The sequence below is a fragment of the Giraffa tippelskirchi genome, chromosome 13 (genome assembly GCF_054371585.1).
Source record: "Giraffa tippelskirchi isolate mGirTip1 chromosome 13, T2T-mGirTip1v1.2.pri, whole genome shotgun sequence".
Lineage (NCBI taxonomy): Eukaryota > Metazoa > Chordata > Mammalia > Artiodactyla > Giraffidae > Giraffa > Giraffa tippelskirchi.
Window position 1 is genome coordinate 112,926,814 of NC_137287.1, and position 25,180 is coordinate 112,951,993.

Sequence of the window (25,180 nt, forward strand, 5' to 3'; positions counted from 1 at the left end):
ATGAATAAGTTAGTGATTCTTGGTGTAGAACTAGGAAGTAAGGGTGGGGAAGGCATTTGGGATGGAGTACACCAAAGCTATGTTCAAGAACTTTTGGAGGGCCTCTGGGCTATTAAGGCAGATATCAACTTCAGTTTGGAACTCAGGTGGGAGCTTTGGGAAGATAGGTCTCATTCAGTGTTTTCTTTCTAATTAATTATCTAGCAATGAAAATTCTCCAGGAAGAGAACAATCACTATGAAGCAAAGATGGACAATATTTTCTCAGTGTGGCTTGAAGCAGATCTTCAGGGACAAGTTCAAATTGCCACTATTATAGCCTGCCATTTGGTCAGAGGAGGAAATTAAGCAGATTAGTCAAGCTAGATGCTTTTCTTTACAAAGCCATGGAGATTATTGCTCAATGCCTTGTTATCTCAAAGGTGTTTGCAAATTGATTTTTGGATAATTTTTTCCAGGTAGAGAAGTTAAGTTGGCAGGCAGATAATTTCTGGGTTCATCCTTTGTGCATTTTAAATATATAGACCCTTTGATCACCATTATCTACTCTTCAGAGTTCCCATCAGTCTCCGATGAGGCCCCAAGGGTGATATTTTTGTAGCTCTGTGATGACTCTGCCCAATTCCTTAGTAAAATTATTCACAGACAGGCCCTGGACAGAATTAAGATCAGCAGACTTCAGTACTTTAAGGCTTGAGCAAGTGATTACAATAAGTTCTCTTCCATGGACTTTCCACTCTAGTTTGTACTCTCCTACTTCAGGCATTAGCAGTAAATTGCTGACCACCAGAAAGAAAATCAAGTATTAGTCTCTCCAAATGCTTAGTCTCTTTTCATGTATGTCTGACGGTAGGTGCAAGTATAGTAACAAACACTCCCTCAAGGATATAAATGTGTCCATCTCAAATGTCACACTAGTTTACATGTCCATGTGCAGACTTGTCCTCCCCTGTGATCACTCAAGAATATATCACAAAGTACATCCCAGTGTTTCCCGTATCTGATTCCAAGAAGTCATCAGATTATTCTTTTGTTCTTCCTGTTTTTAGTAATTTATTGATTTATAATTGGAATTCTTTAGAAGGCACATGAGCTAGTGAATCAAAGAGAAAAACAAGCAGGAATGATTTTTTTTGGTAGGTACTGCCTTTTAAAATAATGCACAGAAAGACTGTGCTTGTTTCAGTTTTCCTCTCTGAGATGAGGTATTCAGCCAGACACTGGAAGAATTCTATGAAGCCATCTAATTCAACCACTTGAGTCATCAGAAAGGAAACCAAGAACTAGGAAGAGCCCAGGAAGCTAGAAGAAGGTGTAGACAGCTTGAGAACTCAGGGCCCAGGTAGCATTTCTACCTATGGTTTTCTCCTCCTATACTTGAGATGCTGAAGCAGATAACCAGAAAGATCATTAAAAGAAGTCTATACGAGTAGTCTTTAACTTTGGGGGATACACAGGATGCTATGGAAATGTGAGAAATTCTAGACTTTTCTCAGGAAAATGTACATAAGCATACTACCTAGAGTTTTGTACATCATTTCAGGAATTCATGAACCTTTTTGAAGACCTTGTATGAATTCTTGAAGATTCGATGCTGAGAATAAAAGAAATCCACAGAGATTCTCCTGACAGCCCACATGCCCCTAAAAGCTGACACTTTTCAGGGACCCTAAAGCCACCCTTTGTTGCAGGAGCTAAAGCCTGGGAGCACAACCATGTAAGAAAATGGAACTTGATGTAGGTGTCATAGATCTAGTGCTTCCAGGCTCCCAAATACTTGGTGAATATAAACATGCTAAGATTTCCACCAGACCAAGCCTGGTAAATGTCTAGGTTCCCATGACCATGACCCACCCAACACATTCATAGATTCAACAGTTGGGCTAAAATATTTAAAGAAGAAAACATGACTCTGCCCATTTAATGTTATATCTTATGTAGAAATCTTCTGCAGAGGCTATCTTAGGTGTTTGGGCTGCTATAACAAAATACTATAGATTAGGTGGCTTAAACAACATTTATTTCCCACAGTTCTAGAGGCCGAGAAGTCCAAGATCAAGGTGTCAGCAGATTCAGTGTCCATGAGGCCTCTGTTACTGGTGTTTTCATGAGTCTTTTCACATATGAAATGACTAATACCTCTCTATACCTGGCCCCTCACCATCAACTGTGCAAAGCCAGGAGGAAGTGTTTGACATTTGATGGTAATCCTTGCTGACAAAGGTTGGAACAAAATCAAGAGGGAGGGAGCCTGGTTTTCAGGAAGATGAGATCTGGGTTGGGAGATGGTACCAACCTCCCTCCAGCCAGGAATCAAAGCACTCTGAGAACAAGAACCCCAGGAGCCTTCATCCCTGAGGTCTGGGCAGCGATTGCCCCTGACCAGTCAAGGCTCTCCTTCAACAGGTAGGTGGTGAAGTGACCCCTTAATGCAATTCTGCTTCATCCTCAGGCAGCAATCTCCAGACCAATTCTGTCTTTCTCTTTCCTGCTGTGAGCACTTGTAACAGTTTGACTCCCCAGAAATTCCTACAGAGAGCAAAAGTGCTTCAAATAGCTGGAGAGCTTGTGTATTGTCTGCTCCAGACAGAAATCAAGTATTTTGAGAAAAACTGAATGCTACTAAGGTTGAAGTGAGCTCTTAGACATGTTTAAGGTGAATATAAACTGGCTTCTGACACTATCACCCTCTGCCTCCCTCCTGATCACCTTTCTAATTGCACTGCATTTACTGAAGCATATGAATCCATGGGAACGCCCTACCCTGCCCCACCCGCCAACATGCCACATATACCCAGAGACTATTTTATCACTGCCACATCCACACTTGCACACATGCCATTTTTCCCAACTGGAACATCATTCTTTTGCTTTGAACCAAACTGTGGCCATTTTTCTTTTCAAGCCTGCTTCATAATGCCTCAGTTGTATAGACCACAAGGCTAGACACACAGTAGATATTTCAAAAGCATCATGCTGGTTAGCTTTTCACCAATCAGCATGCAACACTCTTGTATCAGATAAGGCATGGAATATCAAAGAGGAGAAGAATCTAGTTTGGGGCCAAGGCCTGAGTCTTTGTCCTCCACTACTAGATAGCTGTGTGACCCTGGACACTACTCAGTCTTGGTGGCTCTCAATATTGTCATCTTTAGCACAAAAGATGGTTCAAATTATAAAAATAACTGAATTTTCTGCCAAGGACCATAGGGGTTCTATGTGGATATGCTTACCGACTCTACTCTGACTATGTTGCCAGCAGTAGATTGCACCACCTCATTCATCTCTGGCCCATGAGGTCCCCGAGCAGAAGGCAGAATAAGTAGGTATAGCATCCAATCTAGCAGTAGATGTCGACTAGAATTAGTCTTTGTGTCTAACCTTAACTTATGGCCAATGTGCAATAAATGTTTAATGACTTGTTTAAATGGACAGAGAAAATATTGGATAAGTTGTCCCAAAATAAGAGGTTGGGGTGGCAAGACAAAGAAAAAGAAACATAGTGTTATAGAGAACAGTGGATGGACACCCAAGCTAAGAATTGAATATGTTTGGGAGAAGATATCAAATGCCTGGAACAGAACAATAATCAAAGACATAGCTAAAGAAAATTTTTTTTTAACTAAATGAAGGTCTGAATTTGCAGACTATGAAGAGCACAGCGGGTTGTAGGAAAAATCAATGATGAGACTCAAACTTAAGAACATACTGGCAATATTTTGAAATACCAGACTAAAGAAAAATTCCCACAAGCATCTAGACAAAAACAAATCTTCATCAAAACAAAACAAAAAAACTGAAAAATCAGTTTCCATACTACATCATTTCAGCTTGAAACACAGGGATATAAGAGAAAGTGATAATAGCAATTGTAACTACAAACGACAGCAACGGCAGCTAATGAACAATGCTGGTGCTTTTGATGAACCTGTCACTGTTCTTAGTGTCTTAAAAGTATTAACTCATTTAATCTTCACAGTAACTCTAGGAATAGACAATATTATGATTCACATTTTTCTGAACAGAAGAAAGAGATGCAGATTAAGTAACGTGCCCAACATCAAACAGTTAGTAATTTAAAGAACCAGGATTGCAGCCAAGAAGTCGTACTAAAAGGGTCTGCATTCCACTTACAATAGTATAATACACACACAAGATTTTAAAAGGATATTTCATATCCCAAGATGTTTATAGACAGCTAAGTTGTGGTACATTGGCAAAGCCAATAGATAGGCAAGTTTAGATTCTGAAAAATGCATAAGATGTATTATCTATATATACTACCTTGCAGAAAAATTACTTGATGATAGATTTCAGTCCACACTGGGGTGAACTGAAATCATGACCTCTAAGATGGAGAAACTGGGACAGTAAAAGGATCAGTCTCATGGGATGATCACTAACGCAAGACTCTTCTTTCTCAGGTAAGAATCTAGAAGGGAATCACTGCCTCATGCCAGGTCAAACCAAGACAAAACCCAAACTTTAAAAAAAGACAGAAATCCCAATGGAATTTAGATTGTGCTTAAATGTTAGCAATTGCACTGTGAATGGTTAACCCTTGCTCTGGCAATTATTCTGAAACTGAACATGAAAAATTTCCATGGAACAGTTTCTCCTTAGACAAGACTCTCCAAAGGTACAAAAGCCCAATTTTAACTAAATTAAAATAAAACAAAAAAATCCCACCTACCTATGCCTCTTAAAACGTGTAGGCAGAAATATGCCAAAAGTTGATGTTTTCCTTAGGACTGTGGGAAAATAAGTACTGTTTTCTTTTTTGTGTGTGTCTACAAATGTCCTCTAATAAACCTGGATTGGGTATTTATTCCAAAGATAAGCGTATTAAATAAGTGTTCTTACATGTTGAACTTTTCTAACCAGTGGGACCTCTGTTGGGATTCTGTGCCCTCCACCACCAGGAGTATTTAACAGTCAATCTCCCCTTTCATCTGCCCAGACAACAGGTAACAAGAATCAAGAACCACATCCGTGTCCCTTTGCCAAGCCAGTTCTTCCCCCATAGCTCCTAATAAGGAGAAATCATGGCTGCTTTTGGCATGGCTCAGACACCTCCACTGTAAGTTGAGACTTGACTTCTGAAAGGTCCCCTAATCATAGCAACTAATATTTTATAGCGCTCTACCTGTTTCTTCATTCATTTTCCTCTGAAAGAAAGTGAAAATGAAGTCGCTCAGTTGTGTCCGACTCTTTGCGACCCCACAGGCTATAGCCTACTAGGCTCCTCCATCCATGGGATTTTCCAAGCAAGAGAACTGGAGTGAATTGCCATTTCCTTCTCCAGGGGATTTTCCCAATCCAGGGATCGAACCCAGGTCTCCCGCACTGCAGACAGACGCTTTACCGTCTGAGCCACCAGGGAAGCCTCTGGTGCCCCACAAAGCACACATCTTACAAGTGAGGAGACCAGGGCTCAGCTACCTTAGGTAACCTTCCTCATCACACACAGTGAATGAACAGAACCATGTGTAAACCCAGACCTTTCCAAAGTCTTCCCCCTGTTCTCAATACTGCACCAACCCTCTTTGTGCTGTAAGTGTTAACATAAAAAGCGTGCTTCTACTTCAGATCCACAGCCTGTGAGTTCAGCAGAGTGAAAGTGCTCACTTAGGATTCACTGTGTGCCAGGCACTGTGCTAAGAACTTTATATGCATCATCTTATTTAAATCCTGGCACATTCTTCAGACAGGGGATATTAGCAATCTCATTTTATAAACTAATTTTAAAAACCCAAAGCTTAAGGAGGTTCATGGCTCACAATCACAAGGCTAGTAAGAAAAGGAACCAGGTTTCAAACTTAGGAAGATCCCAGGGCAGGGCTTGTAATCACTACATTATACTGTCTACTGCTACTGGGATCCCCACAGTTGAGGAGGATGAAATGATTTATCTTTCAAGGTCATAGAAAAGTGGTTTTGGTCATAGAGAAGAAGCCAGATCTGGTAACTAGCCAGTCAGTACTTTGTTAACCTGGCAGCAATAACAGTCAACTATCTCAGAACCACAGATATAGAACATACATGGAAAGACATTAGCCCTAACTGCCAGATGCAGAAATCCCTAACATGAGCTAAGACTCAGCTTGAAGCTTATCTCCAGGGATAAGGAGCTCAGTCTATGGTGTTCACACAAGTAGTGAAGAGTTTTAACAGTGAAAAAGTACTTTGAAATACAGATCACAGTCTTTCTCCACCTGCTGTCCACCAGAATGTCACACCAGGCCTCCAAAAGCTGGCCTCTCCCAACCTTTCCAGGTTCCCTGACTACTGAGCTCCCCTCACAAGCGATACAGAGGTCTCAGGAGGTGTTTTTGCCTGTGTTGGTCCCTCTGCTGAAACACTCTTCCCTTTTTATCGTCTCACTTGTCTTGTCTGATTCTTGTCAACATATGGCAAAAACCACGACAACATTGCAAGGTAATTAGCCTCCAATTTAAAAAATATACATTATTTTTTTTTTTTAAGTGAGCTCTCTTATTTTTTTTAAACAGATGAACTTATATATAACACAGAACTAGACCCATAGACATAGAAAACACACACATGCTTACTAAAGAGGAAGGAGGGATAAATTAAGAGACTGGAGTTAACATATATGCACTACTATATATAAAGCAGATAACCAACAAGGAACTACTGTACAACACAGTGAATTCTAGTTAATATTTTGAATTAATAATGACCTATAAGGGAAAAGAATCTGAAAAAGAACACACACACACACACACACACACACACACACATATATGTATATAGGGACTTCCCTGGTGGTCCAGCGATTAAGATTTTATGCTTTCAATGCAAGGGGTATGGGTTTCGATCCTTGGTCAGAGAATTAAGATCCCACATTCCATGTAGTATGGCCAAAAAGTAAAAAAATAATAAAACAAAATGGTATCACATTAAATGATCCATTAAAAAATAATATGTGTGTGTGTATAACTGAATCACTTTGCTGTACATCTGAAACTAACACATCATTGTGAATCAAGTATAGGTAAATAAAAAATAAAATTTTAAAAATGCTGGTTCTACAGCTAAAAATATGAACTGACTTCTGTGAGAAAAAAAGAAAGAGTGAGGTGTCCTCTGCGACAACCTCCTGGCCGTGTGGTCTGTGCTGCAGGGTCCTTAGCCCAGAGTCCCAGAAGCAGAGCTTGAGACAAGGATTCTGTGCAGTGACTAACTGGAGGAAAGTTTTCAGAAGAAGGTGGACTAGGGAGCCAGGATATGATTTTTGTCTAAAGACTAGGCCATCCTCATCCCAGAGGTGCTCTGGAGCAGAAAATGCACCACTTCACAGCTCCTCACTGAGGCAAGGGCGGCAACCTTTTGTCTCCCTGTGTTATTAATTGGATATGGGCTGTTTAGGGGTGCAGGCATTGCCCCTCAGTCAAGCAACTTCCCTGTAGCCAAGGACAAGTATCCTGATTTCCTAGGACTTCTGTAGCTAGACACCACAAACTGGGAGGCTTAAAACATGTATAGTCTCTCAGTTCTAGAGCTGAGAAGTCTGAAACCAGGGTGTCAAAGGTGACCTGCTCCCTCCAAAGGCTCCAGGGAAACCTCTCTGGCACCTTGATTCTTATGTTTGATCTTCTTTGCTTGGAGAGCCATCCCTCCACCTCTGCCTCTGTCTTTACATGGCCTTCTCCCTCTGTCTGTGTCTCTCTGTCCAAATTTCCCTTTTCTCATGAGGTCGCTGGACATATTAGGTTAGTGCCTTTCTTCCTTTCCTGTCTCCAACCCCCTCCACTCAATCAGTGTTCCCTTCAAATTCCAAATAAACTATTTGCAAATCCCTGTCTCAGGATATTCTCAGTTTGGAGAAATTCCAATTAAGATATTATGATAGTTTTATTCCTAGTTTTTAAAGGAATCTCCATACTGTTCTCCATAGTGGTTGTATCGGTTTGCATTCCTACCAGCAGTGTTTAAGAGAGTTCCCTTTTCTCCACACCCTCTCCAGCATTTATTGTTTATAGGCTTTTTGATGATGGTTGTTCTGATTGGTATGAGATGATATCTGACTGTGGTTTTGATTTGCATTTCTCTAATAATGAGTGATATTGAGCATTTTTTCATGTGTTTATTATAGCACTGAAACATACACATTACCATATGTAAAATAGATAACAAGTGTGAGTTTGATGCATGACACAGGGAACCCAAAGTCGGTGATCTGTGACAACCTGGGGGGTGGGGTAGGGAGGGGGCACATGTATGCCTATGGCCGATTCATGTTGATGTTTAGCAAAAACCATCACAATATTTTAAAGTAATTACCCTCCATTAAAATAAATAATTAAAAAAAGATATTACAAAAGCTGGGGCAAGTTACTTAACCTCTCTGCACCTCACTTTCCTCATCTGTAAAATGGGGGCAATAATAATACCTCCCCCATGGAGGGTGCTATGAGGATTAGGTAAGGTATTGCATTCAATACCCTTGGAACAGTCCTAGCACATAACAAGTATGCTGTGTTAGCTACTATTATCTTCCTCCTCCCAGCCAGGAGTCCATGGAGTCAGTCAGTAGTCGGTGGGAAACAGCTGGTGCCCCCATTTCACACCCCCTACAGAGAGACACAAAGATCCCATTAAAGGCATTCCCCTCGCTGTGTCAGGATGAAAAGGGGCCACAGTCCTCTCAGTGTATACTCTTGCCAGCTCTTCCACAAGTAAGTACATTTATGAGCTCAGCCTCGGTCTACTTTACACGGCCGTGCTGCAGCCAATGAATTCATTTAAAAATGCATAATTCAGTAACGACTTAGCACCAGGAGAGAGTTCGTGATCTGCAACACTCAACACTCGGTCTGCTCCTGGCTCCGCTGTCCCCACCGCAGCCTTGACATTTTTTGAGAGGACTCTTTGCTGGGCCACGTCCCAATGTTAAGAGCCGAATCATCACTCTAGAAGGGCCTTTTCTGTCCTCGCCAGCTAATCAAGAGTCCTAAGAAAGTATGACTCAAGAGTCTATCTCCCCCAGAGAGGGGCCTAGGAAAGCCTGGACTCTACGTCTTCAGAACCAGAGGCCACACTGCAGGAGCTTCTTGTCCTAGAGCAGTTTGGGGTATGTAGACTGCCACCCTTTGCCCAACAGCCCGGCTATGGAGAACAGGGTGGAGGAAACTCGTGCCTTTGCCTATTTGGATCTCTGAGTTCCAAAGACATCCAAGTCTACACTTCTGTATGCTAGGGAGGAGTCCTGATCTCCAGTATTTTACATGGTAGAGTTGCCTTTGAGGATGTGATTAAGTTAAAGATTTTGAGTGGGGAGAGGATCTTGGAATAGCCAGACAGGCCTGATGTAATCACAAAGACCTTTATATGTGAAATAAGAAGACAGAAGAAACAGGCTCAGAGAGAAACTGAAAGAGGTTGCACAGCTGAACATGGAGGAAGGACCACAAGGCAAAGAATGCAGGTGGTCTCTAGAAACGGAAAAGGTAAGGGAATAATTCTCCCCTGGAGCCAAAAGAAATGCAACCCTGTTGACCCATTTTAGCTTCCTTATTTTTAAGGCAATAACTATGTGTTTGTTTTTTTATTAAGCTGCTAAATAAGTTTGTGGTTGTTAGTTACAGCAGCCCAAGAAAACTAACACAAGGAGTAGATCAGATGGAGCAGGGGAGGGAAGGCTTCCTGGAGGAATCGAGTCATGACATCATGGAATGACGGGAGAGTCTGACAGGCACCTGGGGAGAAGGGAGCCTTCCCAGAGATGAGAAGAGACTGGGACATATCCTCCGCAACACAGGTGAGAGTCGGGAAACAGCAGCAAGGAGATCTGAGAAGTCAATGGGGACCAGATCAGGAAGGGCTTCCTGAGAAGCCTGAGGCTTTGTAAGTGGTGGTGTGACACACACACGTGGTCTCTTTGGACACTCCTCTTGCTGGCTGAATGGGTCTGAAGGAGAGAGACTCGAGTCAGCGGGAAGTTGTGTCCATTACCGAGAGATGATGATGGAGGTCTGGACCAAGATGAGGACCATGGGGTTGGATAGGCAGAGTGAGAGGAACTAGAAGATTGAGCAGGACTCGGTCACTGAATGCATCTAAGGGGCAAGGGAAGATGGGACCAGTATAAGGCTAGGATTCAACAGGCTGGATGAGACCACAGTCTCTCCCTGACCTCCACAATGCTCCCCCAACCCATATAAGTGGGTGTCCACTTCACTTTCCCTGCCCAGCACCCCAATGCACTACAGACTTCTCCACACTGTGCCCAATGCTCACCACTCCATCCTTTTGCATGTTCGTATTCATTTTCGCTCATAAAAGGCAGCATGATATACTGAACATTCAAGAATGTTGGATCCAACAGATAGAGGTTGGCTTACAATCTCTGTTACTTAATTGCATGACTGTGGGCAAGTTACAGAACTTCTCTGAGCCTCGATTTCTTCACATGTAAAACCAGGGTAATGGATCATATCTCCCTGGGTCTTTGTGAAGATCAAATGTAAATGCCTGAAACAAGACAGACCCTAAATAAGCATGAGTTATTACTATTCTCATCCCTCTTGACCTCCTGTGCTGGCCCTTCTCCCCACCCCATAGCTCTCTCCATTAATAAGCCATTGGATCTAGCTTTTCAACTCTCCTCTGATCTCCACTCTGAGCATCTGGGCACTTGGTAGCACATGCGATGAAATCATTTTCAGCTTCACGCATGAGGAAGCCACTCATTTCCCACCAGGATAGGCAACTCACACTCAGCAAGCACCAGGGGCAGGGGGAAACATGGCAGCCAGCTTAACAGGACATGTCTGAGAAAAGCAAGACGAGAAGAAGAGGGGATGATGAGAGGGAGGAAAGAAATGCGAGATTAAAGGCAACCTGAGTCCAGGCAGCTTCATCAGTTATTACACTGCCAGGCACAGTGAGAGAATGAAGGGGCTGGGGCTTTGGAGATACTTTCATTTTGCAAATTTCTCTCCTTGGCATATCCCTATGTGCAAGGGGGAGATGCATAATTAGTCTCTAAGCTGCTGAAATGGCTGGAAGTGACTAGAAGTATCAACTGCTCTGAAGTGTCAGGAAAAGGTGTCCAGATGGATTAAGAGGCTTATCCATAACAGCCTGCTCAGTTTGTGGGGAGAGTTTAAGAGATGATTACCCCCTTTATGTTAAGGAACTGAAAAATTAGCCTCTTCCAAATCCCCCTGGGCTCCCTCTGCACTCTGCCACATCCAGCCTGTAGAGAAACTTAGCAGAACTTAATAGCAGCTCTTGGGGTAAGAACTTTGAAACAATAGGATAATGCACAGTCCCATAGACCATGGGCCACTGCCCCCATCCCCAGAAGCCACAATGCTGGCTCAGCCAGGTAGACACTGGATTCTGGGAACAGGATTAAGGGCTTCATGCTGGTGTCCACCACAGGCACCTGCAGCTGGGTACTTCTGTGCCAGGTAAAGCAGCAGGCAGGAAAGAGAGGAAACAAGGAGCAGAAGGTGAATTTCAAGCACTGGTCTAGATATTTCTAACATCCTAATTGTGTGAAAGTCAGAGGTCCTGTCTGACTCTTTGCAACCCCACAGACTATACAGATCATGGAATTCTCCAGGCCAGAATACTAGAGTGGGTAGCCATTCCCTTCTCCAGGGGATCTTCCCAACCCAGGGATCAAACCCAGGTCTTCCACATGGCAGGTGGATTCTTTACAAGCTGAGCCACCAGGGAAGCCCAAACCATGGACTTCTCAAATATAGGCACAGGGAATCCAAAGAAATAAAGAGCAACTTCCAAGTGGACCTGCAAAGTGACAGGGCTTTTGGATGGAATATGTTGCTGGGACAGAATTCTCCTGGAAGATAGACAGTAAAATAAGCTTGAACTTTTTCACACATGAAAAGGCTTCAGGGAACTACCACCTTGAGACACATTCTTTCATAGAATACCAAGAGAAGTAGTTCCACACTCATTTTACAAGCCCAAGATAATCATTATGCAAACAGGTTACAAGCATATCACAAGAAAAGAAACTTTTAGACTAACCTCTCTCATAAATGTAGAAACAAAAATCCTACACCTTGTATTAGCAAACAAAATGCGGGGATATATACAATAAATACTAAATCCTGACTCCTTCACCTCACCCTTAACCCCTGGGAACCACAAACCCATTCTAAAATTCTGACATTTCAATGACAATATGTCATCTTTCAGCTCAGTTTAGTCACTCAGTCGTGTCTGACTCCTTGCGACCCCATGGACTGCAGCACACCAGGCTTCCCTGTCCATATCATCTTTGGGGTTTGACTTCTTTTCACTAAGCGTACTTCCCTGAAGATCACTCAGGTTGTCTACATCAACAGCTCATTAAGCTGTGTTCTATGGTGTGGATAGACTATAGTTGTTTAACCAGTTACCTGTTGAAGGACATCTGGGCTGTTTCCAGTTTTTAGCTACTACAAATGGGGCTGCTATGAGCAATCATAATTATACAGATTTCTATAATTCTTCCTTTCTCTGGGATAAATGTCAAGGAGTATACAGTCCCCAGGGCATATGAGATTTCAAGCTGTCACAATGCTTTCCAGAGTGGCTATACCGTTTTATACTCCATCATCAAGTGATCCAGTTCTTCTGCATCTTCACCAGAATTTGGTGTGATCATTTTTCAGCCATCCTAATAAGTGGGCAGTGTTATCTCACTGTGGTTTTAGTTTATACTACCCTGATGGCTGATAGCTTTTCATTTGCTTTTTTGCCATTAGTCTAGTCTTTTCAGCAAGATGTATGATCATAACTTTTGCCCATTTTCTTACTGGACTGTTGTTTCGGATTGTCTGGATTTTCTTGATGTTGAGTTTTAAGAATTCTTCACATGCCCTACATATTAGTCCTTTGTCATGCAGATGGTTTGCAGGGTTTCCCCCTCTACCGCTTGTCTTTTCATTTTCTTCACATGAGCTTTCCCAAAGCAAAAGTTTTAATTGCAATGAGGTTCAATTTATCAACATTTGCAGTTATAAATGTCTGTGATGTCAGTTCAGTTCAGTCGCTCAGTTGTGTCCGACTCTTTGCGACCCCATGAATTGCAGCACGCCAGGCCTCTCTGTCCATCACCAACTCCCGGAGTCTACTCAAACCCATGTCCATCGAGTTGGTGATGCCATCCAACCATCTCATCCTCTGTCGTCCCCTTCTCCTCCCGTCCCCAATCCTACCCAGCATTAGGGTCTTTTCCAATGAGTCAACTCTTCGAATGAGGTGGCCAAAGTATTGGAGTTTCGGCTTCAACATCAGACCTTCCAATGAACACCCAGGATTGATTTCTTTTAGGATGGACTGATTGGATCTCCTTGCAGTCCAAGGGACTCTCAAGAGTCTTCTCCAACACCACAGTTCAAAAGCATCAATTCTTCAGCGCTCAGCTTTCTTCACCGTCCAACTCTCACATCCATACATGACCACTGGAAAAACCATAGGCTTGACTAGACAGACTTTTGTTGGCAAAGTAATGTCTCTGCTTTTAAATATGCTAGCTAGATTGGCCATAACCTTCCTTCCAAGGAGTAAGTGTCTTTTAATTTCATGGCTGCAATCACCATCTGCAGTAATTTTGGAGCCCAGAAAAATAAAGTCTGACACTGTTTCCACTGTTTCCCCATCTATTTCCCATGAAGTGATGGGACCAGATGCCATGATCTTAGTTTTCTGAACGTTGAGCTTTAAGCCAACTTTTCACTCTCCTCTTTCACTTTCATTAAGAGGCTCTTTAGTTCTTCTTCACTTTCTGCCATAAGGGTGGTGTCATCTGCATATCTGAGGTTATTGATATTTCTCCCAGCAATCTTGATTCCAGCTTGTGTTTCTTCCAGCCCAGCATTTCTCATGATGTACTCTGCATATAAGTTAAACAAGCAGGGTGACAATATACAGCCTTGACGTACTCATTTTCCTATTTGGAACCAGTCTGTTGTTCCATGTCCAGTTCTAACTGTTGCTTCCTGACCTGCATACAGGTTTCTCAAGAGACAGGTCAGATGGTCTGGTATTCCCATCTCTTTCAGAATTGTCCACAGTTTATTGTGATCCACACAGTCAAAGGCTTTGGCATAGTCAATAAAGCAGAAATAGATGTTTTTCTGGAACTCTCTTGCTTTTTTGATGATCCAGCTGATGTTGGCAATTTGATCTGTGGTTCCTTTGCCTTTTCTAAAACCAGCTTGAACATCTGGAAGTTCACGGTTCACATATTGCTGGATCCTGGCTTGGAGAATTTTGAGCATTACTTTACTAGCATGTGAGATGAGTGCAACTGTGCAGTAGTTTGAGCATTCTTTGGCATTGCCTTTCTTTGGGATTGGAACGAAAACTGACCTTTTCCAGTCCTGTGGCCACTGATGAGTTTTCCAAATTTGCTGGCATATCGAGTGCAGCACTTTCACAGCATCACCTTTGAGGATTTGAAATAGCTCAATTGGAATTTCATCACCTCCACTAGCTTTGTTCGTAGTGATGCTTTCTAAGGGCCACTTGACTTCACATTCCAGGATGTCTGGCTCTAGGTGAATGATCACACCATCGTGATTATCTGGGTCGTGAAGATCTTTTTTGTACAGTTCTTCTGTGTATTCTTGCCACCTCTTCTTAATATCTTCTGCTTCTGTTAGGCCATACCATTTCTGTCCTTTATCGAGGAACCCAAGTAAGATGGTAAGTGTTGCGAGAGGGCATCAGAGGGCAGATACACTGAAACTAAAATTACAGAAAACTAGCTAATCTGATCACACAGACCACAGCTTTGTCTATCTCAATGAAACTAAGCCATGCCATGTGGGGCCACCCAAGACAGATGAGTCATGGTGGAGAGGTCTGACAGAATGTGGTCCACTGGAGAAGGGAGTGGCAAACCACATCAGGATTCTTGCCTTGAGAACCCCATGAACAGTATGAAAAGGCAAAAAGATAGGAAACTGAAAGATGAACTCCCCAGGTCAGTAGGTGCCCAATATGCTAATGGAGATCACTGGAGAAATAACTCCAGAAAGCATGATGGGATGGAGCCAAAGCAAAAACAATACCCAGCTGTGGAGGTGAGTGGTGATAGACGCAAAGTCCGATGCTGTAAAGAGCAATATTGCATAGGAACCTGGAATGTTAGGTCCATGAATCAAGGCAAATCGGAAGTGGTCAAACAGGAGATGGCAAGAGTGAACGTCGACATTCTAGCAATCAGCGAACTAAGATGGACTGGAATGGGTGAATTTAACTCAGATGACCACTATATCTACTACTGTGGGCAAGAATCCCTTAGAAGAAATGGAGTAGCCATCATGGTCAACAAAAGAGTCTGAAAGGCAGTACTTGGATGCAATCTCAAAAACGACAGAATGATCTCTGTTCGTTTCCAAGGGAAACCATTCAGTATCACAGCAATCCAAGTCTATGTGCCAACCAGTAACGCCGAAGAAGCTGAATGGTTATATGAAGACCTACAAGACCTTCTAGAACTAACACCCCAAAAAGATGTCCTTTTCATTATAGGGGACTGGAATGCAAAAGTAGGAAGTCAAGAAACACCTGGCATAACAGGCAAATTTGGCCTTGGAGTACAGAATGAAGCAGGGCAAAGGCTAATAGAGTTTTGCCAAGAGAACGCACTGGTAATAGCAAACACCCTCTTCCAACAACACAAGAGAAGACTCTGCACGTGGACATCACCAGATGGTCAACACCGAAATCAGATTGATTATATTCTTTGCAGCCAAAGATGGAGAAGCTCTATACAGTCAGCAAAAACAAGACCGGGAACAGACTGTGGCTCAGATCATGAACTGCTTATTGCCAAATTCAGACTTAAATTGAAGAAAGTAGGGAAAACCACTAGTCCATTCAGGTATGACCTAGATCAAATCCCTTATGAGTATACAGTAGAAGTGACAAATAGATTTAAGGGACTAGATCTGATAGACAGAGTGCCTGATGAACTATGGACAGAGGTTCGTGACATTGTACAGGAGACAGGGATCAAGACAATCCCCATGGAAAAGAAATGCAAAAAAGCAAAATGGCTGTCTGAGGAGGCCTTACAGATAGCTTGGAAGAGAAGAGAAGCGAAAAGCAAAGGAGAAAAGGAAAGATATTCCCATCTGAATGCAGAGTTCCAAAGAATAGCAAGGAGAGATAAGAAAGCCTTCCTCAGCGATCAATGCAAAGAAATAGAGGAAAACAACAGATTGGGAAAGACTAGATATCTCTTCAAGAACATTAGAGATACCAAAGGAACATTTCATGCAAAGATGGGCTCGATAAAGGACAGAAATGGTATGGACCTAACAGAAGCAGAAGATATTAAGAAGAGGTGGCAAGACTACACAGAAGAACTGTACAAAAAAGATCTTCACGACCCTGTGATGTCAAGTCTGTGTTAATTTTTTTGCTTCTGACTATATTCTAAGTCATCAGTGCTCAAAAATAATTTCAGATTCCAGACTAGGCTCAAACATTCGGTTGACAAACATAAACTATCCTTGGCTCTATTTCCTGCCATACAAGTTTTCTCATTTTAATACAGAAATGTTGAAAAATATGTCTGGTTTGCTTTGAAAGTTTTAGTCACATTTTTCATTTAATTTTTAGAAGTATAATAGTTTTAAAAGCATGTTTTCAATCAAGATGATGGATAGTTGCTTAAAAATGGGAAACAGGAAGCATATGCTCAGAACCACCAAAAAGATGTAAGCCAGTAACATTTAGAACAATCTAGAAGGCCTGGATTCAACACAACACTGTCCTTCAGAATCCCCTCATGGAGCTTAACTGGGAAGAAGATGGGAACACTACCCCGAGTTCAATTAGTGATCACTATTAAGCAGCTCTCAATATGGACAGGGCAAGACAGACTGAGATATTTATTTAATATGTGACTTCTATTACTGGAGAGCTGCGAAGAGCTAAAATTCAGTATTTCCTGTGCAAGAAAATCCTGAACATTTGCAAAAGATCACCACTTTTATGGCCATGCTTAAAGACACCCACCCCCACGCCCGCCCACAACGATTGTGGCCAGTCTCTAAGATCGTCCCTGGTGACTGACTCCTGGAATTCACATCGCTGTGCCAACCCTGCCCCTCTGAGAGTGGGTGAGCCCTCTTGGCTCACTTCTAGCGGTTTAGCAAAGGTGATGTGATGATGGTACCTCTGAGTTTAGGTCATAAAAAGACTACCATCCTGCACGCCTCCCCTGTCCACCTTCTCCTCCCTCTCCTCCTCTCTCCCCACAGCCTTTCCCCTTCTCTCCGGCCCTTCCCTCCTCCCTCGTCTCCCTCCCTCTTTCTCTCTGCCGTCTCATCTACCCCTCTCTCCTCCCCTTCCTCTCTCTTCCTCCACCTCCCTCTTTTTCTCTCTCTCCTTTCCTCCTTCTCTCCTGGCTCCTCTTCCCTTCCCCTCCCTCTCTCTCTCACCCCTCTCTCCTCCACTCCTCCCTCCCCTCCTCTTTCTGCCACGTTGTGAGCTATCTTAAGTTGAATCACACATCACAAATAATATCTTCCGCCAACAGTTCATGAGGCTCTGAGGCCAACTGCTAACGGAGGCTCTGAGGCCCACAGCTATGGAAGTGGTCTTTTCACAGGACCTTCTGAAGACAGCCATGTGTGTGCATCTAGGATCAGACCCTGCCTTGGTCAAGCCTCAGGAGGACTACATCCTATGAGAGACCCTAAGCAAGAACCACCCCATTAAGCTGTATCAGGATTCTGACCCATGCCTGTGAGGTAATAAAGGCTTGTGGTTTTAAGCCACTGCATTTGGGGGTAAGTTTCTCTGTAGTCACAGGTGACTGATCTACCATACATATCCCACAGATAACTAATCATATGGAGAAACATCACCAGACTTTTTTGTAACTGAAAAGGTTAGGAGTTAGTATAATAAAGAGCCACAATCAAAATGCACACACACACACACACACACACACACACACACATGCTCGAAGCTTCTTTAAGATCAGTTTCAGTATTACTTTTGAAGTTGAAGCTCATAAACTAGGCAAAAGACTGGAGGAGACACAGCTATATCTATTTGAGATAAAAATAAAAGAAGGCAGCCTACTTTTATGGAAGGACACCCTCAAAGGAGACATTTTCAATGTATTTAAAAATGTACTTGAACACTTGGTAAGCCCAGTACTTTATTTTGCAGTGGTAAGCAAAGAAGGGAATTAACATCTGGCCATTGAAAATATTTCTTCCATATATTATATGATACTGATACCTATGAAAGCATTAATTTGCTCATTACTTCAAATAAAGAAGGCATTGTCAACAAGATATGGATGGATGTTTGCATGAATGGAACTGAATGGATGATGGACAAAAGAGTTTTTGTGGGTTAGAACAGAGGGGTCTAGACCAAGGAACGATGAATTCAAATGTTCTAGCAGTGGAGTATCATTTGCTAATAAAAACTAGCCCTAAAATCTGCCTCTTTATTTCTTAATGGGGTGATATAAAATGGAGGACATGTTTAAAACTCACCTTTGTAGTCATAGTTGTAATAAAATGAGGAGTGAATTTGAAAGCTTGCCCTGCTCGGGAGATATACCACGGCCTATTCAAGGGAGCACATTGATGGCCTGGGTGAAATTGCCACCATTCTTCATGGAGGAAAAACACACACACAAGTAATAATAAAGTTTTAAAAAATCTTGCCCAAAACCTCATCTAGATCTTAATCAGGAAAGCAATCTGATTAAAGCTACATATACCAAAGGACAAATAGGTTTAATGTAGCAATTTTCCCAAGGTATTAACATTTTTTTTTAAAGAATTGATCTCTAATGGCATCATTCCTACCAAGCTCTTCACAGCTTGAAGGCCTTTATGGCCTCTTTAAATTGCCCCATGAATTTCTGCTTCTACCTTTGATTCCCCTAACAGAGAAGAAATGTACCTTTGATTATATGTTCCTACTTGGAAACCCCAATGAGGTTTCCCAACAGTCAGGATGTACTCACGATTGACCCCAAACTATCGATGTTCTGCCCAGAAGGCTGATGTGGGAACACTGGGGGGCCGCAAGGCCAATTCAGAAGCTAAAGTAACCAGTTCCTTTGTAGGAGAGAAGCTTAAGTGGAGCCCCTTGAAGAAATGGGAAGATTGCTATTAAAACTCTGCAGGACCTCGTGCTCACAGGAGTCCTTTGAGGAAATTAAACTCTGCTCACCCTAAACGGCTAACAGACTGGGTCTCTCCAAGTCCATTCCCCACACAGGCCCAAGGACTATTTTTTACTAAAGGACCCCTGTATTTTTTTTCCATCTTAAAAAATTTTTTTTTTATTTGGAAGATAATTGCTTCACAATATTGTTTTAGTTTATGCTGTACAACAAGATGAATCAGCTATGTGTATACATATATCTCCTCCCTCTTGAGCCTCCTTCCCACTTCCCCTGCATTCCACCCTTTAGGTCACCACAGAGCACTGACTTGCGCTCCCTGTGCTATACAGCAGCTTCCCACTAGCGATCTGTTTTACAGGAGGTAGTGTGTGTATGTCAACATGTCAACGTTACTCTAAAATGATCTTCAGCGTTGCAACAGTGGCTTACAACTTAGCTGCACATTAGAATCACATGGAGATGTCTGAAAGCCCCTGCCATTTAGGTCTCAATCCTATATCAATGAAATCAAAATCTCTGAGGTGATGCCCAAGCATCATTTTTTTTTTTTTAATTTCCAAGTTATTTCCAATGTGCAGCCAAGTTTGAGAATCACAGGGCTGCACCAGTCATTCATTCATCAAAATACTTCCTGAACACTCTTTATATGCGTGGCCTTTGAGTGACCTTCAATCACCCCCTGTTCTTTAGTAATATTGCATGTAAGTAAGCAAGGAAGTGTTAGTCGCTCAGTCGTGTCCGACTCTTTGTGACCCCATGGACTGCAGCCCACCAGGCTCCTCTGTCCATGAGGGTTTCCAGGCAAGGATACTGGAATGGGTTGCCAGTTCCTCCTCCAAGAGATCTCCCTAACCCAGGGATCGAACCTAGGTCTCCTGCACTGCAGGCAGATTCTTTACTAATTGAGCTACAAGGGAAGCCCCAATATTGCATGTATGTTGGTGTAATTCCAGCACTGGGGTTAGCAGTGAATGAACACTTAAATGAATGAATGACAAATGAATGAATGGCCTTCCTCATCTATCTGCCTCCTCCTGGCTCGAGATCCAGAGAGGAGTTCTAATGTTCAGAGAGAGCCCTGCATTGATTAACCCAACCAACAACTCACAATTATGTAGTGATAATGCACACACACACACAAAAAAACTAGGTAGGAAAGGCAAGTGATGGTGGAGAAATCCAATCTCATGATATTTCCTTTGCCAACAGCCTAAGAGCAGTAAAAAGCACAGTCCTAAGGGGCCAATGTATCACATCTTATTCTACGCCCCTACAAAAGCCTTGTGGACTGAGGCACCCAGCTTATTTACACTGAATCATACATGAAATATCCCTGGTCATCATGCACTTGCTCGAAGCGCTCCATCCTTCCAGGCCCTTCTAACATCTCAGCTGTTTCAGAAAGCCTCCCTGACCTGTTTCAAACTATGGTACCCGGGATGAAGACAGGTGCACACCAATGTGCATTTATCTATAAGCTAGTTTAATAGTTGAAAATGTACTTTTGCTTGCAACCAAAACCTATCTGACTTGAGCTCATTGTAGTCATGTAGTGATGATTACAGTAATATGAAATATCATTTGAAAAAGCGAGGAAGGTATGTCTTTTTTAAAAGCAAGAGTGTCAAACAAACGAGAGAACAGATGAGGAAAAGAAGTCATGATGGGGGCACAGCCAAGACTGATGTGCGGGAAACGGAGGCCACAATGGCCCCATCACGCTCTGCATGGTCTTGCTCATTTGTGTCGGTGCCTTTCTCCCTAACAACAGTCACTGCAAGGTGGGGAATGTGGCCAGTCCTGCTCTCACACCCCTCACAGTGCCAAGCACAGGGCCTCACACAGGAAGTTTGAATAGAAACCATTTTTTCTTCTATCGCGTTACCAGCCCCATTTAGGTTAAAGGCAACTGACAAAGGAACGAGCCCATGAAACAATTCGGGTCATGGCTAAAAATATAAAATTGATATGATCCTCAGGAACAGCCCTAAATAGATGAGGTGTCATGTCGCCCTCCTCCCAACCCCACTCCCCAGCCAGGCACATCCTAATCCTTCTCCCGGACAAACCGCAGTAAGACCAGCATCACAGACTCTGTTCCTTGAGCCTGGCCACCGGGTGACAGGATCTGGGAAGGCACTTAAGTCACAAGAGAGTTGAGAAATTTCTTGACACAATTCTCCACCCTCTCTAAACTCCTGTTTGGGGGTTCTCAGAGAATGAGGCCTGACAAAACAAACCACAAACCTCCCATTGGACCACCAGCCCGAGAAGCCTGTGGAAGTCACCTTGCCCTCGGGCCCACGCTCCACCACGGGCTGCAGCTCCCGGGGTCCCTCCAGAGCACGTGGCCCCCTCCCTGTCCCTCCCACCCAGATTCAGCACCCCCCACTGATAAGCCCCCTGGCAGGGGCTTTGTGGTATAAAAGGATATGACACAGCTTAGGCAACGGGCAGACACTGGGCGCCTCATCGACACAGCGGATATTTTCTCAGTTAAAAAAATGTGTTCTCACTTAAGAATGCTAATGGCCCGTGCACAGAAATAAAATCCCTGACCTACTTTGAAGCTGAACTTATTAAACAAGCCGACCTTATTACTCAGAAGAGACTGTAAAACAGTAGAATAAAGCCCAAGTGGAATTCTTCGCATCCTTCCTTGACAGGCGCTGCCAAGAAAAGTACAGAGGAGAGTGGGAGCCCTGGGCTTGAAGTCAGGAGCCAGGGTTCACATATAGCTCTCGCTGGGTCTCGCTGTGTGACTCGAGAGCTATCACTGCCCTCTGTGGTTCTTAGGACCTGCATCCGGGGGCTGGAGGAGGCACGCTCAGTGGTCATTTTCAGCTGTGATAGCTGGTGCTTCTTTTTTTTTTTTTTTTTTAAGAATTTCATGTTAAAATTAAAAAATTAAAAATAAATTACCAAGAGCATATCATGATAGACACCCTGAGACAGGGTGAAGACACACATTGTGCCTCTAAGGAGCCCAGAGCCTAGCAGAGAGAGTGTGGGAGGTCCACACTGATTAATGGATTTATCTCCTAGCAGCAATTTGAAAGCCGCCACAAGTCTACAGCAGACATAACACAACTTGTGTCTGCAACAAGAATTCCCCCTGGCAATCCACCTGACAACTTTGGTTTAGCTGAACAAATCTTTCAGTGCATTTTAAACCGCTGCATGGCCACGAATGACCATCCGCAAGTGCTAATCAGATTTATCACACTGGGAAGGAAGAGAGTGGTGATACATTTTCGTGGGGTTTTAGGGCAATAATGTGAGTCATCCTTGTTCATTCCAGAGAAAATCTTGAAGCAGCAAGGTAAATTATCCAAGACAGAGCAGGGAGAGGAAGGCAAGCTTACTGCTGTAATGGTGGGCGTTCATAACCCACACAACGTTGGATTAGTCAGTAATGATGGGAGTCACAGTGGGATGTTCAGTGATAATACTCAGAAAATACCGTGGTGTGTGTAACTGGAAGACTCCTTTACAGTACAGATTTCAGGCTCTGAGACCGTCTTTCATTGAGTTTTTAGAACTCACTCAGCCTCAGTGCAGGTGTATTCAGTCATGCCCAACTCTGCAACTCCATGGGCCGTAGCCCGCCAGGTGCCTCTGTCTATGGCATTCTCCAGGCAAGAATACTGGTCTGGGTTGCCATTTGCCTGAGTCCACCCAAACCCATGTCCATTGAGCCGGTGATACCATCCAACCATTTCATCCTCTGTCGCCCCCTTCTCCTCCTGCCTTCAATCTTTCCCAGCATCAGGGTATTTTCAAATGAGTCAATTCTTTGCATCAGGTGGCCAAAGTTTTGGAGTTTCAGCTTCAGCATCAGTCCTTCCAATGAACACCCAGGACTGATCTCATTTAGGATGGACTGGTTGTATCTCCTTGCAGTCCAAGGGACTCTCAAGAGTCCTCTCCAACACCACAGTTCAAAAGCATCAATTCTGCGGTGCTCAGCTTTCTTTATAGTCCAACTCTCACATTCATACATGACCACTGGAAGAGCCATAGCCTTGACTAGACGGACCTTTGTTGGCAAAGTAATGTCTCTGCTTTTTAATATGCTGTCTAGGTTGGTCGTAACTTTACTTCCAAGGACTAAGCATCTTTTAATTCCATGGCTGCAGTCACCATCTGCAGTGATTTTGGAGCCCAAAAAATAAAGTCAGCCACTGTTTCCACTGTTTCCCCATCTATTTGCCATGAAATGATGGGACCAGATGCCATGACCTTAGTTTTCTGAACATTGAGCTTTAAGCCAACTTTTTCACTCTCCTCTTTCACTTTCATCAAGAGGCTTTTTAGTTCTTCTTCACTTTCTGCCATAAGGGTGGTGTCATCTGCATATCTGAGGTTATTGATATTTCTCCCAAAATCCAAATCCTAGTATTGTAGTTGACACCTTTTTACTAAGATACACCATGGTGTGTATTCTCCCTCACCTCAATGAATCATAAACCTAACTTGCTCAACTACAGATCTGTTCCTGGTGGTCTTTAGCCGGAGGGCATGGCATCTCAAAAAACAGTTCCACTCCCTTGGTCTGACCCAGACTGCCATCCATGATGCAGCCCCTTCCGGCCAAATCTGTCTCCACTCCCTAAGGACCAGTCCAGACTTCTGTACCTTCCACAGGCAGACCCTGTCACCTGGAAAGCCCCTCCCCTTCTTTCCCCATGGAGGACAAGTTTGGGTAGGTTTCTCTGACCCCAGTAAGAGAAAATAAATCCTCTATCACTTCCCTAAGCTGCACGTACAATGATTACAGCACATGTCACATCAAATATAATTATGTTTGCCTCTTGGTGACCCTACCCCACCAGACTGCAAAACTCTTTGAAATAAAGAGATGTGCAGTTTTCAGGGCAGGGGCTGATGCAGAATAGAAGCTCCACACACCGGCTGTTTGCTTTTTTTTCCTGCACTAAACCAAATGTCTTTCCTATTCAAGTCACATTCCAAAGAAGAGTCAAAATAATAATGTGCAAATCAAAGCCCAACTGAAAGCGCAAGCTTTGGTCTGTTATAATAGTGTCACTTGTCATCTGCTGGGTGCCCTGTGATTTACAAAGCACTTCCTCATTACCTTATCTCACTTAACGCAATCCACATGGCAGCCCTGGCTTCTGTCATGTCTGCTCGCTCTTCCAAGCTGCTTACACATTGGGAGGACTCAAGGCTGGGGCACAACCAGGGAATAATCAGTAACAGGTGGTTGTTGCTCCAAGTCCATTGGAGACTCATCAGCTTATGAGTCCATGGCCAAAGTGTCATCTGGAAACCATGTCTGATATTTACAATCTCAACTTCTATCTGTACTGTCTTTCATTATACATTAGAATAAATATCGAGTTAAGTCAGTGTCACCAGTGTTTGAACAATGGCTGAGAAGTCAGATAAAACTGGATATGAGTTCAGACTCTACTCATCAACTTCATGATGAGTAGAGTATTTAATCTCTCTGAGTTTTGGCTTACCCAACTGTCAAATAGGAGTTGTAATAGTACCTACTTCATAGAGTTGTTCTGAGGGTTAAATGAGAAAATATAAGTTGAGAATTTTGGAAAGTGTCTGGCCATAGTAATAATAAGCATGTAGTAAATTTTAGCTATTAACATAATTATGTTACTAACATCATTCTTACTGTTAAGTAGAATGAGTCTAGGCCATTTACCACCAGATAGATTCTTAGACCTTACTCTGCTCTGATTAATAGGGGAGAGGTCAGTGGTTAGGTGGGATCTAGGGGGGATGTTGTACCAAGTTTACCAAGCTCCTGTTGTCAGTTGGCTTCTGATTTGACCAGTTAGATGCACTCATAGACTGGAGGGCAGACAAAAGGGCAGTGCACATATATGTAACCCAGGTATCCATATATGCCTGCCTACCTTCCTTCCTTTTTTTCCCTTTCTTTCTCTCTTTTTTCTTTCTTCCTTTCTTCCTCTCTATCTCTGACTCAGGTAGGGGCTCCAACAGCACCTCCAGCTTCTGCTAGGATTTCCACCAT

General features: G+C 43.1%; 1 protein-coding gene across 7 annotated transcripts in view; it reads right to left on the reverse strand.

Annotated features, from left to right (window-relative positions):
* PTPRT (protein tyrosine phosphatase receptor type T) overlaps positions 1 to 25,180 on the reverse strand; it is a 1,099,906-nt gene that overhangs the window by 579,665 nt on the left and 495,061 nt on the right. The window lies entirely within an intron of this gene.